This window comes from Pseudopodoces humilis, chromosome 17, assembly GCF_049639895.1.
Source record: "Pseudopodoces humilis isolate 2021_Gansu_Grassland_sample_001 chromosome 17, ASM4963989v1, whole genome shotgun sequence".
NCBI classification, from domain to species: domain Eukaryota; kingdom Metazoa; phylum Chordata; class Aves; order Passeriformes; family Paridae; genus Pseudopodoces; species Pseudopodoces humilis.
This window is the reverse complement of record NC_142216.1, coordinates 16234823-16249393: the sequence shown is the minus strand read 5'-3', so window position 1 is coordinate 16249393 and position 14571 is coordinate 16234823. Positions and strand designations below refer to the sequence as shown.

The 14571-nt window shown below is 42.0% G+C and overlaps 1 protein-coding gene across 4 annotated transcripts in view; it reads right to left on the bottom strand.

Annotated features, from left to right (window-relative positions):
* Positions 1-14571, bottom strand: part of KCNIP1 (potassium voltage-gated channel interacting protein 1) — a 179113-nt gene that overhangs the window by 163422 nt on the left and 1120 nt on the right. The window lies entirely within an intron of this gene.

The window sequence follows — 14571 nt, the reverse complement described above, 5'->3', positions numbered from 1 at the left end:
GAAAAAGCCACAAACTGGGAGAAATATTGAAACCATTTTTCAAAACAAAGGCTATGTTACAGATAGACAACATCCTTGGATGAAGTCAATAAAGGTTTTTGAAACAAACAAAAACCTTGCTGTTCATTTTACAAATTTATGACCTTAATTCAATAATCCTTCTCTGTAAAATAAGGAGTGCAGTTTTAAGCAGCAAATGAATGGTTTTCAGAACTATATGTGCAATGATTTCACCAAATTCACAGCAGTACCAGGGTACTCAGCTCACCCCAGGATCCCAAGGCCATTAACAGCAGGGATGGCAGTTACAGCCTCTGGCAATGCTGTTGCCTTTGCTCAGTATAAAACTGTGTATGCATTGGTAGTTCGGCAAGGGACAAAATAAGATGTGTGTCCATACATCCTGTCCTTTGGGATACTTTCTACAGCACGCTGCTCACAGCACTGCTATGGACTTGTATATAGGAGAACTGAGCTATAATCTAGGACACAGTCTACAGTGTATACCAAAACTATTAGTTAATCATTGGCAATGATTGCATTTGACACAAATCACACATGAGCACAACAGAACAGCTATAAGTACAATACCTCCATACAGGGCCAAAAGCAGTGGGAAACCCAATGGCCTTCAGCATGTTTGCCCATAGAGCAAACTGCAGCCCAGCTGTGCCCAAGCCTGCAACAATGGGATAAGGAGCACTACAGGCAACACAGGAGCCTAAGCCATGTGGAGGGCAAGGGAGAACAGAGCAGGACTGAGAGCTGTGCAAGGAGATGTGCATGAGTTCAAAAAGGCAGGGCAGCAGCTCTGCCAGCGTCCTCTTGCAAAAGATGGTTAGACAATGGGCAAGTTCAAAAGAGATTTTCTTTAGTGATTTAATGGCTTCTTTATAACACAATTTTCCCAGTCAATGGCTAATCTTCTACAGGCTCATGCAGGGAATCTACTAAACATTCACCCTCTAGAAGTACTTGCCAGACATTTTGGAAAAGCTGCAGCACCAAATTCCTCCAGCTTCCACGAAACCAGGTGAATGCAGGAGGTGCAGTTGGAAGGTTTCTCCCAGGAACATCAACCTGCACTTCACACATGCATGCAGCACAGCTGCCTTCAGCAGCTTCACCACTGAATTTCACTCTGAGTATCTACTGCTGTTGGATTTATTTACTCCAATCCAGCACTTGACTTTGAATTATTTGCTTCTCATTTGCCAAAAGAGTGGTTCCCTCCCACTTTTCTATGATGTGAAAAACGAGGTTTACATAATTTTTATAGGATTTAAACATTTAATAAAAAGGTCAATTAGGAGATAAAAAATAAAGTATACAGATACGGCCGGGTGTCTCTGCATTCAGCCAAGACAGCACACCTTACTGACAAAGGATTGTCCCTTGAAAACAGAACCCTATTACATATCCATAAATTCTCATATATATTCATACATTCTTCTTAGGATCTTTGGTGTTCTTCTGTTTAGTTTTCTCTTGCCCCCTTCCCAATAGATCAATCTTCTTGGTGCCATCGAGATTTACATTCCCTGATACCAGAAATGCAATAAATTCCTCCCCCCAGAGTTCTGGTCACTGCTGTCTTCATCTGGATAAGATATATTACGAATGCAGGGGTTCTCCAGCTATTTTTTTTTCTCAGTCTTTGGGTTATACAAAACAAAAGCAGTTTTTATTTTAATACTATGCCATAGCCCAACATATATGTATTATATTACTATTTCTAAGTTTCATCAATAACAGAAATAAAGAAAACTATATTAATACAACAAAATTTTGCATTCTTATACACAGAACATTCATTTTAATATTTGTGAAAAGCCAACAATATAATATGTATCTATAACATATGACAAAACAATCTAAACTGTTGCTGATGACAATAGAGCTAATATTTACAAATAATTACAAAAAAATATTTTAAGTGTTGAAAATCCCTCAGTAAAAGATGACATTTACAGATAAATTTACAACATAAGATGTGAGTCACAACAGACAAAATTTCTCAGAGAGCTTATATCTACAGATATTTAAATAACTGTGTAAATCATATAGATACTGCACATGCAGAAGCTCTTTTAACATAAATTATGTGAAGATTTCTATTTCATGCATGAGAAACTGGATAGACCTGAGTGATTCTGTATTCCTCTTCAACCCTGCACCGGTGCTAAGGCTGATGTTGGGTGACTTATTATCCCATATACTTGTTAAAACTCTTTCAGAAGACAATACCAGTTTGTGCTGGCCACACTTTATTTTTTCTTTGGGATTCAAAAATTAAAGGTGTTTTTCTGAACACTACCTTTCATGGAAAAAAAGACATTTAGGGCTCAAAAGGTTTCAGTCAAGAGTAAATCTGGATTCTCTTATTTTTTTCCTCTTTACCACTAGGAAAAAGATATATCAAAACATATTTTGCATTTTATACTAAATACAATGTTAGCTGTAATAAAAACAAAAAATTATCTCCAAGGTCTCATCATATTTTTTAAAGTTTCTGTATCTTTTGGCACATTTTTCTGATCTGTATTAATACTTCAAAAGGATAAAACTCTGTCCTACTTCTGCCTGCCACCCTTGCACAGAAAGACATGTCCTATTTGGCTTTAAAGGAGCCTGTGGAGGCTGCTCGAGGGGAAGCTCTTAAGAAAAAGACATTTCTACTCAGGGCGCAAGGCACACACCACCCGTTGTTTTACAAGCCTCTCCCTTGCTTCCAACGTCTACTGTTTCAACAGCTCGGAAAAATGAGGTGAGTGGGGCCCCCTCACCCTCCTGGGACACAAGAGATTTTGCACGCCGGCTGCCGCAGAGGCGGCGGTGGCGATCCGCTGCCGCTCCTTTAAGTAGGTTACTGGAACCAAGGGAGAGAGAATTACCCGACGTGTTCATCTGCTCTCTGCCCTCCTGCATCACCGAAGTGTGCCAGTCCAGAATAAGTGGGAAGAGACTCCCTGGAGAGAGCAGCGTTGGCAGCAAAGACAGCTCCAAACTTTCCAGGCTGAATTAAGCTGGACAAGATTTGTTAAATTCCCATGCAATTAGTTCATGGCTTCAAACTTTCCTCCTGGACTCAGAGGATGCAATAGGATGCAGGGTAATGTTTTTCTAATAGCTGCTGAAGTTTAAAAACTGAGGCTCAGGGAAAATAAGACGTGGCAGATTGAGATGTTTGAATTGAGAATCCTAGATATGTTACAGCTGCAGAGCAAGGAGATTTTGGGAGCTGGATTTACAAATCCACATGTCTATTTTATGAGGGTGCCTAATCAGACTGCTGCAAAAATAAAGCTGTCTGACTTATGTACAGTGTTTCTTTTCACTGCCATGTGTCGGCTGGTTTAGCAGTCAAGAATGTAAACTGATAAATCCCTTCTGTAATGTGATCATTACAGTGAACATCAACAGGAACAAGTAACAAAAGTGATTTTCCTCATATTTGTGAGCAGTTTCATTCTGTATATATCTCCTTTCACAGTCCAAAAAACATCTCCAAGATGGAAACAGAAGGCAGGTGAAAACTTATCTCTGGTTTTGAGACTGGATTTGTTTTCAGGAATTTAAAATCTGTACTCCTGTTCCTCTAAATTCTCTTTAATTCTGCAAATATCTTACTGATGGTTTAGATTCTCTGCTTCAAAGCTACACAAGCCTGCAGAGACTCCAGGCATGTGCACTCAGCTGCATGCTCCAGAGCTGTGTGTCCCAGAAATGCATATGCATGAAACAAGGAATCAAAAAGTGGGAAAAACACTTAGCTCCATTTTCTGGAATGTCTACAATGAAAATAGAAGTAGGACAGAGATCATTTTGGCAGTGTCTCCACATTTATGCGGACCATGAAATGTGAACCAGTTGAACACTCTCTTACTAGTACAAGAAACATTCAGTTAACAAATGTTTTGTTCTCTGGGAACCAGGCTTATCTTTGTCAGCATTTAAGTCATATTCTGCTGTCTTTTCCAGCATAGAAACAAACATCTCTCTGAGTTGCTCTCTCCCCACTGCAGAAACCTTCACACCACCCTTCACAGCAGAGAATGGATTAAAACACAAAATGTTATTTACTCAAAATCAGACTCAAAATCAGGGAAACAGCAGCAAAATAGAAAATTTACATTACTTTGCCCTTAAGAAATGTCATTTCATTTGATGTAACCTCAACCTGATGAAGGAAGGGCACCTTGCCCTGAATCAGAATAAAACATTCAGAATAAAACATTTCAAAGCACACACAGGATTTAAAACACAAAGATTTGAGCAGTTACTGCTGACATCACTCTGTACAAGATCTTATGGTAAACACCACACAGACAACTCAGGAAGGCGATGCTCATTTCCATGCACACATCCCAGCCTATCTATGCAGGGTTCCAGCTTTTGCTGCCCACTCTGGCACCAGGCAAAGGACACACTCAAACACTCCCATTTGTGGATGAACAAATGTTCTCATTGGAGCCCTACAACCATTACTGATTTCAAAACACCCTGTGGTCTCTGTGCTGTCTGATCCTGCAAAGCAGTACTCACAACATGAATAAGGATGCCTTAGCTATGCCCTCCCACTCTCCTAAATCTCACATGATTGGGAGCTAACTCATAATGCTTACAAAATACAACAAAACTGAATCACAACAAGCAGGCCAGCGACAAGCAATTAACTTAGGCAAAACTCTACATCTCTAACAGCTATCACACAAAAAAAGGACAGCAAGCTGATGAGGATGCCCAAGGGCACCAATGCAGTTTGGCAGCATCATGTCCCTGACCTGCACACTGGCAGATACAGAGCAGCAGGTGCTGTGAAGATGCAGATGGGGCACTTGCACCAGGTCACAGGAAAAGCACAGATGAAGTCAGATCTCCTGCAGCATCCTTCCCACCTCATCCTGTCTGACCATTTTAATTTACAAGGAAATGAGGCTCTTTAAACAGATTGCTCTAGATTCATGGCTAACAGGACAGAAACATTAAGTAAATGGGTATGATTTGTGTGGGCATCTGCAAGGAAGCCTCTCTTCAGAGGATCAAAGGTGCACCCCATTCCTTCTGTCTCCTCAGGAATTCAGTAGGTTTTGAAACATTTTTGCAGGTGGAAAACACTACCAGATGTGCATGTCCCTTGCATTTATTTATATTTGTTTCACTATTTTAAACTATTGTTTCCACACAGAATTCAGGTGTATTAACTGAAAACACAGGGCCTGATCCTGAACTATACCGACATTTTAGGGCACTGGTCTCCAAACGGGAGCCTGTCCCTCTGAAAGGCCATATGCCTACAAAGGGGAGCAGCAAAGCTGCACCTGAGCTCCAGGGCCCTGAAGACCATGAGCTTGCCTTCAGCTCTGGCACACTCCAGCAGCTTCCAACAACCAGCAGCCTGGTTTTGATCCAGACAAAGTTTAAGAACTTTTACCAGGTCATTCCCCACATCAATAATTTCCAGGCAACAACTTATAAAGGGGCAGTTTTTCTAAATACAAACAATGGAAAAGAGCCATAAGGAAATTAATTCCAAGTCTAAACATTTCCACAGCTTCCAAAACATCTTACAAATTCCATGGGGTAAAGAAAAGTTTCAGGTTTGAACCAGACTTTTAGTTTAACAACTGATGGGCTTTGTAGGTTTTACAAACCAGTAGTATGCACAACATGAGAATGAATTTGCTCAAACAAATACAGCCCCCGTTTACCCTGCACAGCATTCACCTGGACATAACTGGGCTGTGGGCGACACTCAGAGTGGCACAGTGGTCTCTCCTTGCATCGCTGAGCAGCCTCAGCAACCAGCACCTGAGGAAAGTGTGCACAGCATGCTCCTCTCCTGTGTCACATGAACTTCTGAACTGCAAGTACTTCACCTCCATCAATAATAAGGACAGAGGAAAGAGAAAAGATAGCATCATCTACAAAAGATGCAAATGCAAGTGTAGTCATGTAAAATACTATAGCTGATGGCATTGTCCAGAAAATGCCTGATTAGAAAATTCCCTTCTTTTTACTTCATACTTTCCTGGAGGGCTGCAGTGAGCCAGGGCGGCCCAGTGCTCAATCCAAGAGGTGATTAGAAACAAGGGTGCTCAGCTGTAATATCCTTAACTCCTGCCAAGTAGAGGATGCTAAATTGCTAGTGTAAATAGCCCCTTTTGATGCCTTAAAGCCCTGGAAATTAAAGGTATATTCCTGTAAGATTGGTCTCTGGTAGACTTTCAGTCCCAGTATGAAAACTGCTCTGCATACAGGTCCAGCTGCTGCCTACACAAACAGGACAGGACCTTGTGGGATCAAGTTTACTTTGCAGAACTGGACATGCTTGCCTTTACCCATTGTTAAGTACATACAAATGACCACCCAGGCACAATTTTCCTCATGCCCTAATGTAGCTGTCTCTGCAGTTGTCTGCAGACTGGCTAATTCTGTATGCACAAGACTGCAAATGAGACCTTCTGTCAGCTCTCATGTTAACATATTGGTTAAAATAAATGCCATGTTACAGGGATTCAGCTCCACACAAGCACATGCCTTCAGTTCCTGGGGTGCAAGTATCACAGTTTGGGGTCACGTTTGACACTCCCAGCGAAGCATGTAAACCTGTGTGCCAATTCAATTACACTGGCTTATTAGGATTAGCAGGCAACAATCCTCTCTGCACTGACATAAAGTTTTCTTCCTGCTTCCCAGCTTTAATTTTCATGCACTGCTCCCAGTTCAAATGGCAACATGGTCAAAATGGTCAACAAGTGCTTTGAACTGTGTGAATTAGGAATGCAAAGGGGTGCTAACGCTCCTCACTGTACCACAAGGCTTACCTGCATGGGATGAAACAGTTTCCCTAAGGGAAATTGTCCTTTCCCACAGATGTTTGCTTGCTCCCAAGACTTTGCAGGTGGAGAGCTAACAGCAGCATCTTTTACACGGCTGTGTGTACCCCACAGGGAGTAACCTTCAGCTCATTCAGTTTGACCTGCTTAATCAGGGGACTTGCCTGAGGTTTCAGCTGATTATCAAAAAATCTATGGTACAGGATCACTCACTAGAATAGAGCAACAGCAGCCTGGGAAAACATACCTGGGAGCTTGGCCCTGAGCTGCAGGAAGCAAAGTTAGAACAGTTGTCAAAACATTTGAGCTGTGCTTCTGAAACCATGCTCTAACAAGGTAAATCTTGTGAACGTGGCTTGTTTCATCCATATTTTCCTGCATATAAATTTGACAGGCAGAAATATTTATTTTGTCAGAGCACTAAAAGCCCCTGATATTCAGCACTGATCTCTGGCAGGCTGTAATTCTGCTCCCTGCTCCCAGTGACGCTCTCTGACTTAGTTCCACTAAGGAGCCCCCAGTAAAATAATGCTGTGGTCTCATGGGTTTCCTAGAAACCTGCCTCCAGCAGCACAACATGTATCCTCACAGCCTTGATCTCCATTAGCTGTTCTCAGTCACAGTATAAAATGTCCTATGCCTAGTGGCTTTTACAGGCTGTAGCTGTGGCCATCTACAGAAATGTTGGGCACTTCCCAACCAGCCACCCACAGAACAAGTTTGGGAGAGAAGTGTTTTTGTGGAGCAAGAGAAAAGCAAACACTTCTGTGTGTGAAGAGCTGTGGTTGTTGAATATGTCAAGAAAGTAATGTTTGGATTGAGGAAAGCCAAACAGATGTAGCAGAGCTATGCCAGGAAAGGATGGCTCTGTTACTCTCTTCATGTCTTCCTTAAAACATCCTGGTACCAAAGCCAGGCCAGCTCCCTTCCCACCTGCTCACCCTTGGCCTGCCTGCAAGTACCAGATCAGCCCCCCAGGCAACTCTGCTGCCCCACTCCTGCCTGCTAGCATGCAGTCCTCCCTTGCCTCCTCCAGACTCACATCCTGCCCATGAACCTCTATCAATTGTACTGTGCTTTGTTCAAAGTCTTCAGAGCCTCTCTGCACTGAGCAGTGCTGGCAGAAGTAAGGTAGAGATGAACTGGCCACTGTCTGTACGCTTTTCAGTCCCAACAGACGTCACCTGACAGTGACAGCCACAAACACAAACTGGAGACATCTGGACACAGCTGCCTTCAGTTTTGACTTGCCTATTTTGAAAACATGGATGCAGTTTACACTTTTAATAATTTTTCATTTGTTAAGTACAAACCATCTTATAAAAATAGTTATTCCCTTCCCTCTGCCATCTCAAACAAATCAAAGGAAAAAAAATAAATACCTTGCTTGGAATCCTAAATATATTTTGGTTAAAAATGCTGCTGTGCTAGCATACAGCTGTTACCTGCATTTCCTAGTTGATACCCAAGGCCATTGGGTCCCTTCCTGCAGAGATGGCATGAGGTACCCAGAGCACTCTGCACCTGCTGGAAAATGCCTCTCAGAGAAATGCAGAAGGCTCTTACCTTATATATAGCCAGGACACAGAGACCCTGAGCAGGTACTCAAACTTTATGCATCTCTGTGCCATGACATTCTCTGGGTAATGTTTTTGATTAAAGAGATACAACACTTATCACCCAAGTCTGTCACCCACTGCAAGGAAGTCACAGTCACACGCCTTCACATCTAAAACTACAACAAATCATAAGCCACAAATTCATTTAGTTTGGAAAGTTTCTGGGAATAATTACAATTAATAACAATTTTGAATAATGAAACATTTTAGCTAAAAAAAAATCCACATTTGAAAAGTTTGTAAATCTTCAGTCTTTTTAACAAAGCTTAAATAAATATGAAAATAAACTATTTGACCAGGGGTTTGTAACTGGAGAAATCAATAATTTTTATTTTCCTCTTGCATTTCACTAAAATCAGAATGACTTCAAAACTTGCCTTGGTTTACCTGACCCTACTTTTTACTTCAATTTTTTTCTTCAGAAAATTCTACAACCCTTACTGACTCTCATTTATATATTTGGTGACATTAACAGCTGTAAAGCTAGGAATTGTTTAAAACTTCTGCAGTGTATTAAGTTTGAAACTCTTCACATCTACAGCTTTAAATATTTTCAGTTGCAAAAAATCCAACTGTTTCCTAGCACCCATTCCAAACATCAACTATCCAGTAATGCACACAGGAAGAGGTAGTGATGACAAAAGCTGTTATTTAATGTTATATGTTATAAGGAATATTACCAAGACTGAAAGTTAAATGTTAGAAAGTATTTTCTGATTTACTCTTTCGAATTATTGTGGGAAAAAAAGAAATTTCAAAGCACTGGCCAGCAGAGCTGATCTCTGATGCCCTCTTTTCTTTGTGGTGGGATTTCATGGCTCTGCCTGGACATGCTGCATGCACGGAGGCACACAGTACTTGTACCCATGGACAGGAAATCTGCACACATGTATGCTAATGTCACAACACTCAATAGTGTACTTTCCTCCATCCATTTTGTTTTATTCCAAACCTCCAAGATGTGTCTGACTGCAGCATTTCAGGCAGGAGCTGTATGCCTGTGGGAAGCAATCGGGGACTCACATAGCTTATTTTTATTTTATCATTGCTATCAACTCTTAAGACCAGCTTTTTGAGATCACTCTGCCTCACTGTCAGGAGTCACTTGAAGGCCAAGGAAGAAATTTAGAGCTAGCAGTTTCTTAGGAGCTAAAGAAATTTTGGCTGAAAGATGGAGAAGTGGGGAATGGAAGCAGTCATGAGTCGGTATGTTCTGGTCACCTCTAACAACACACTGAGATGAACCAGAGGTTGGTAGGACACAGGAAAGCCAGGGACAAACAGCTCCCTCACCTCTGTGCCACTCACAGGTGCGTCAGCCAGGTGGCTGGGATGTTTGGCTGCTGTGACAGCGAGCAGCCTCCCACACACCTCTCTGCACTTCAGAGAAACCAAAATGCTTCATGCAAACAGGCATGTTCTGACATGCACTTATTGGTCGGTACAATTTCTGATTTGAGTGCTTATACCAAACAGTTTTGTTGCTGAGTATTGTTCTGTACACTCTCTACAAAAGCAATTCCCTTGAAAAACCTGCTTGTCATATCCTCAGTTTTCAGTGCAGGCAGATGACCGTGGACTTGACCTGCCATGCTGTATCGGACGACAATCAGACAAGACTAGGGAGAGAAAGTGAAGTGTCAGTGCCAAATACTGCCTCTTGGGCACAGCCAGGAGAAACCAAGTCAGACATTTCTTCCATTCTCTCTAGCACCTGCTCAGGTCTCCAACCAGGGGGAAAAATAATTGTTCTAGAAGGAAAACAGGTGAGCACTAATCGCCATTCAGAAAATACCCAGAGCACAGTCTGAATCTTTAGAACATATGCATTCATTCATGACAGTGGCAAGATGTCAAGTTTTTTTGAGGAGCAGAAAGAAACAAGAGAAGGGGAGCTTTCAAAGCTTTTTCTTTTGCAACAGTATGTACTGGGCAAACTGAATAATGAGGCAGCTTCCCTGCTCAAATCTATTATCTCCATTCCATGGCTGTACTAAGGCTGAAAAAGGCCCATTCCTTGAAACACTACTGAATCACATTTTCACCTTTTGAGCAGAGAAGTAGGTTGTTCTAGCACAGGGAACTGAAAGGGCACAGTCATGACCCAGCAACATTAGGCGCTCAGGGCAATCTGATGTTCAATCTGACTGTGAAGTCTAGCAGAGTTGGCTTCCTGGTAAGTAAACCACTTGAAAATACAGCTGGTCAGGCACAAAATCTGATAATTTTGGACAATAAGCCATTTCAATATAAAGCCTAGAAATTACTCACTATAAAAATCACACAACTGACATTTTAAGCAAAGTGAATTTCTGATGTCAGTTCAAGCAAAATTAAACAACTGTGCCAGATTCCTCTTGTTAGGTTAGGTTTGGGTGGTCTTTGATCAAAACATGGTTACTCACATTAAAGAGAGTCAGATTACCAACTGAAAATGGTGTAGCTTGCTGCTGCTGTCAAGGTCATAGCCTGTAGTTCTAATCCAAACAAAATTCAGGTATAGAGAAATATTCAAGTTATATTTCATTAGGGGAGGCAGGGGTGAGTGCATATTTAGAGAACAAACAAAAGAACTCAGGGGTAGAGAAAGCAGTCAAAACTAGAAATTCCCCCTGCTTTAACAATCTGCTAATCCACACGTTTCCATGGCAAATATGGAAATGGCTGATTTTAGTCACAAATTTGATCAAGATTGAATGCAGGCTGTAAAAACATAAGAAATTTCTATTTCTGCATCTGGTTGAAATCAGAGATGCAGTAGTAGTGTGCATTATCTACTGTGCTGGCCCTCTGCTTTTTAGTGTTGTGGTTTTGATGGGGTTTTTTCCCCTCATTTATTGATTTATTGCTTATGTTTGCAGGAGAATATACAAGCAGCTTGATAGTCTCAAGTCCATCTCAACCATCTATATAAGCACTAACTACTAATACACTAGAGAGGACCAAACAGTCAGCTTTGTTGGTATTTGGTTCATAATGAGCTTTGAATGTTACTTCCTGATCCCAATACCTCAAGTCCCTGCATCTTTAGAGTTTTAAAAGTGACAGTAATACCCAGTAGTACCCAGAACCAGAGGGTACATAAGGATGGATGGGACCTCAAGTTCCCTCTTCAAGGTTAGCTATGGCTTGGGACTACATTCACTTGAGCTTTGAGTACCTCCACGCTTGGACACTCCACAGACCCTCTGTGGCGTCTCTTCCAGTGCTCAGTCACCCTCACAGTAATATTTTTTTTTTTCCTTATGCTCAAGTGGAATTTCTTTTATTTCAGTTTGTGCCCATTCCCCCTTGACCAGCCCCTGGGCACGAAGAAGAAGAGCCTGCCTCCATCTCCTCTACCCCCACTCACCCCACTCAGATATTCATACACCTTGACTGAAACTTCCCTGAGCCTCCTCTGCTGCAGGCTGGACAATCCTAGCTCTCTCAACCTCTCCTTGTATTTCAAATGCTCCAATTGCTTCATATTCACCATAGTCCCTCAGTAGACTCAGCTTAGTAGGTCCTCGTCTCTTCCATCCTGGGGAGCCCAGCACCAGACACAGCACTGTGTTGCACAGAGTGCAGCCATCAGTGCAGCACAGAGAAGGAGCATCATGTCCCTCAGCCTGCTGGAGAAGCTCTGCCAGGCACAACCCAGCAGACCACCAGCCACCTTTGCTGCTGGCTTACTGTCAGCTTGTCTCCAGGACCTCAGCCAGGCTCCACCAACATCCCAGGAATGCTGTCTGACATATAAGTGAAGTGAACATGGTGAAAAGAAGTATTATCTTTTAGTAGGTTAACTCAGAATGCTGGAAAAGGCAGACAAGATTCCCAACAAGAAAAAGTTCCTAATGAAATTTACAAATAATAGATAGAACTGCCCCGAGCCACTCCCAAAGCGAACAGCACAAATCTCATGGACTGTCTGGGACACTCCAGTGAACAGGGAAAGCTTCTGCAGCTTTGTGATAGGACTGGAAGTCTAAGAGGCAGAAATCTTTATCCTGCAGAACAGGACATGTGGCTCCCAGCCTACCAACACAGAATGCCTAATTATATTGGATTAAGTTTTCACATTTGAGCCAAGTGAATGATGTCCTCCTGTACAAATGCACAATGCTGTCCTCTCCCAGAGACACGGGCTCATGCTTGATGGACCACTACTCTCCACTTGACAATTTCTGTGTCACTCCTGCCTTTATTGATTCAGGCCCCCCATTTTCATTAGAACAAGCAATTTGAGCTTGTATTATTGAACAGTGCTAATACATCCTCTCCAGCCTTGCTACTCACAGCTGGAATAACCAAACCAGCCCCCAATGCCACTGCCAACACCCCAAACCCAGCCAAGGAGAACATGAGGGTGAGCGGCACAGACAGAGCTGTGTCATGTGCTGAAGCTGGAGGGGTTAAGCATGGGCCACTTGCATCCACTCTTCTCTGACCCACCATGGCCTTCCTGGTATTAACTGATCTCTGGAACCTACTCACTTTAGACATGACCTGTTTATTTTACCTATTCTTGAAACACTGCTTTTTTTGTTTTTTTACTTTATTACACCAGAGAATCAGAGCTTCAGACACTGGTGTGAGCCGCTCTACTTGGAGGAGCACATACTTACCACCACGAGAGAGCATTTGCAGAGGTGAGGATCTAGCCCTGTTACAACTATTTCTCCAGGCCCGTGTTTTACTAGCCATATTTAACTACTACATAAAGTCCTGAAATATTAAGATAAACACATAGATAAATACAATAATTAATATATAATAATATGATAACCTAATAATAAAATAAAATAAACCAAAAATATAGTAAAAATAAAAATAAAATAAATACTCAATCTAAGATAAACTTAGCAATAACCAATGGAGCAGTGGCACCCAGGCACCACTAACCAGCTGCCCTCTGGCAGAGAAGCCCCACATCAAGCTGCATCAACACTGGGACAAATGATCCTTTCTCTCTGCTCAACACTTGAGCAAGCACAGCCAGAGTTCTGGGGCCAATTTTGGACCATGGTAGAGCATGGTCTGATAGAGGCCACCAGGATGGTTGAGGGCTGGAGGAGATGCCAAGGGAATGTGTGGGCAGCACGAAGGAGTCAGTCCATCATGTAGTGGTGGCTGTCTATTTAACTCACAGACAAAGAACAATTTCAGATTGTATTCAAGCCCAGCACACATTAGCATTTCACTGCTCACAAGGTGAAGTGCTAACTGTCAGTGTAAAACACACCAGCAAACCACACAGATAACACATCAGAGCCAAGAGGACATAACTCTGGGAACACAGGTTTTGATAAATACAGCTGAACAACCACTGCCAGCAAGCATCGGCAAGATCGAATTCCATTGTGAAAGTTAAAATGTGTGACCATACCCTGGATTTTTACTGCAGGTGACCTCCAACAAAAAGCAATGGCTTGCATCCACTGGAGTGTGGACCCAATCACAAGACAACAGTCACAGAGAATGGATATGTTCAGCCACAAATTACCTACATTTAGTGGAAATTAGACCCCAGGTTTCTGGCAGGTGGACAGGACACCCCTTGGTGTCACAGCAGCCACCATGCTCAGCACATCCTGTTCAGTTCTTGTGTACTGCAGTGCCTAAACATAAGTCTCTCAGCTTCAGGTGTAGCTCAGTGCTTAGGCAGTTACACAGCTATTCTTACATTTTAAGTAATATCATACATGTCCCAAACAACCACACGATCATAGGGGCATTACAATAACACAGAAAGAACTGTAAACCTTGTACACACACTCTAACATAAAATGTTACCCTACAGGAATCAGGAACACAGACTTTTACTCCTGCTCACGAACTTGTCACAAACAAATCTCCTCACAGCCCTTGCCCACTTTTCTTTTGCATGAGTAATTGGTGTTTGATATTTCCTAAGACAGTTTTCAACTTAAATTGCAAGAAAATCTATACCAACTTGCAGTTCAAAAGCATATATATGAACTGAGCAACTGATCCAGTGGAAATAGAGACATCCCTAGAAATACCAAGAGACTGTAAAATGAAGAGGTTCAGGCAGGGAATATTTTTAAATAGCACAAATATTGCCGAAGTTATAGAGCTTTTCCTTTTGTCTTCTAAACAATATTCAT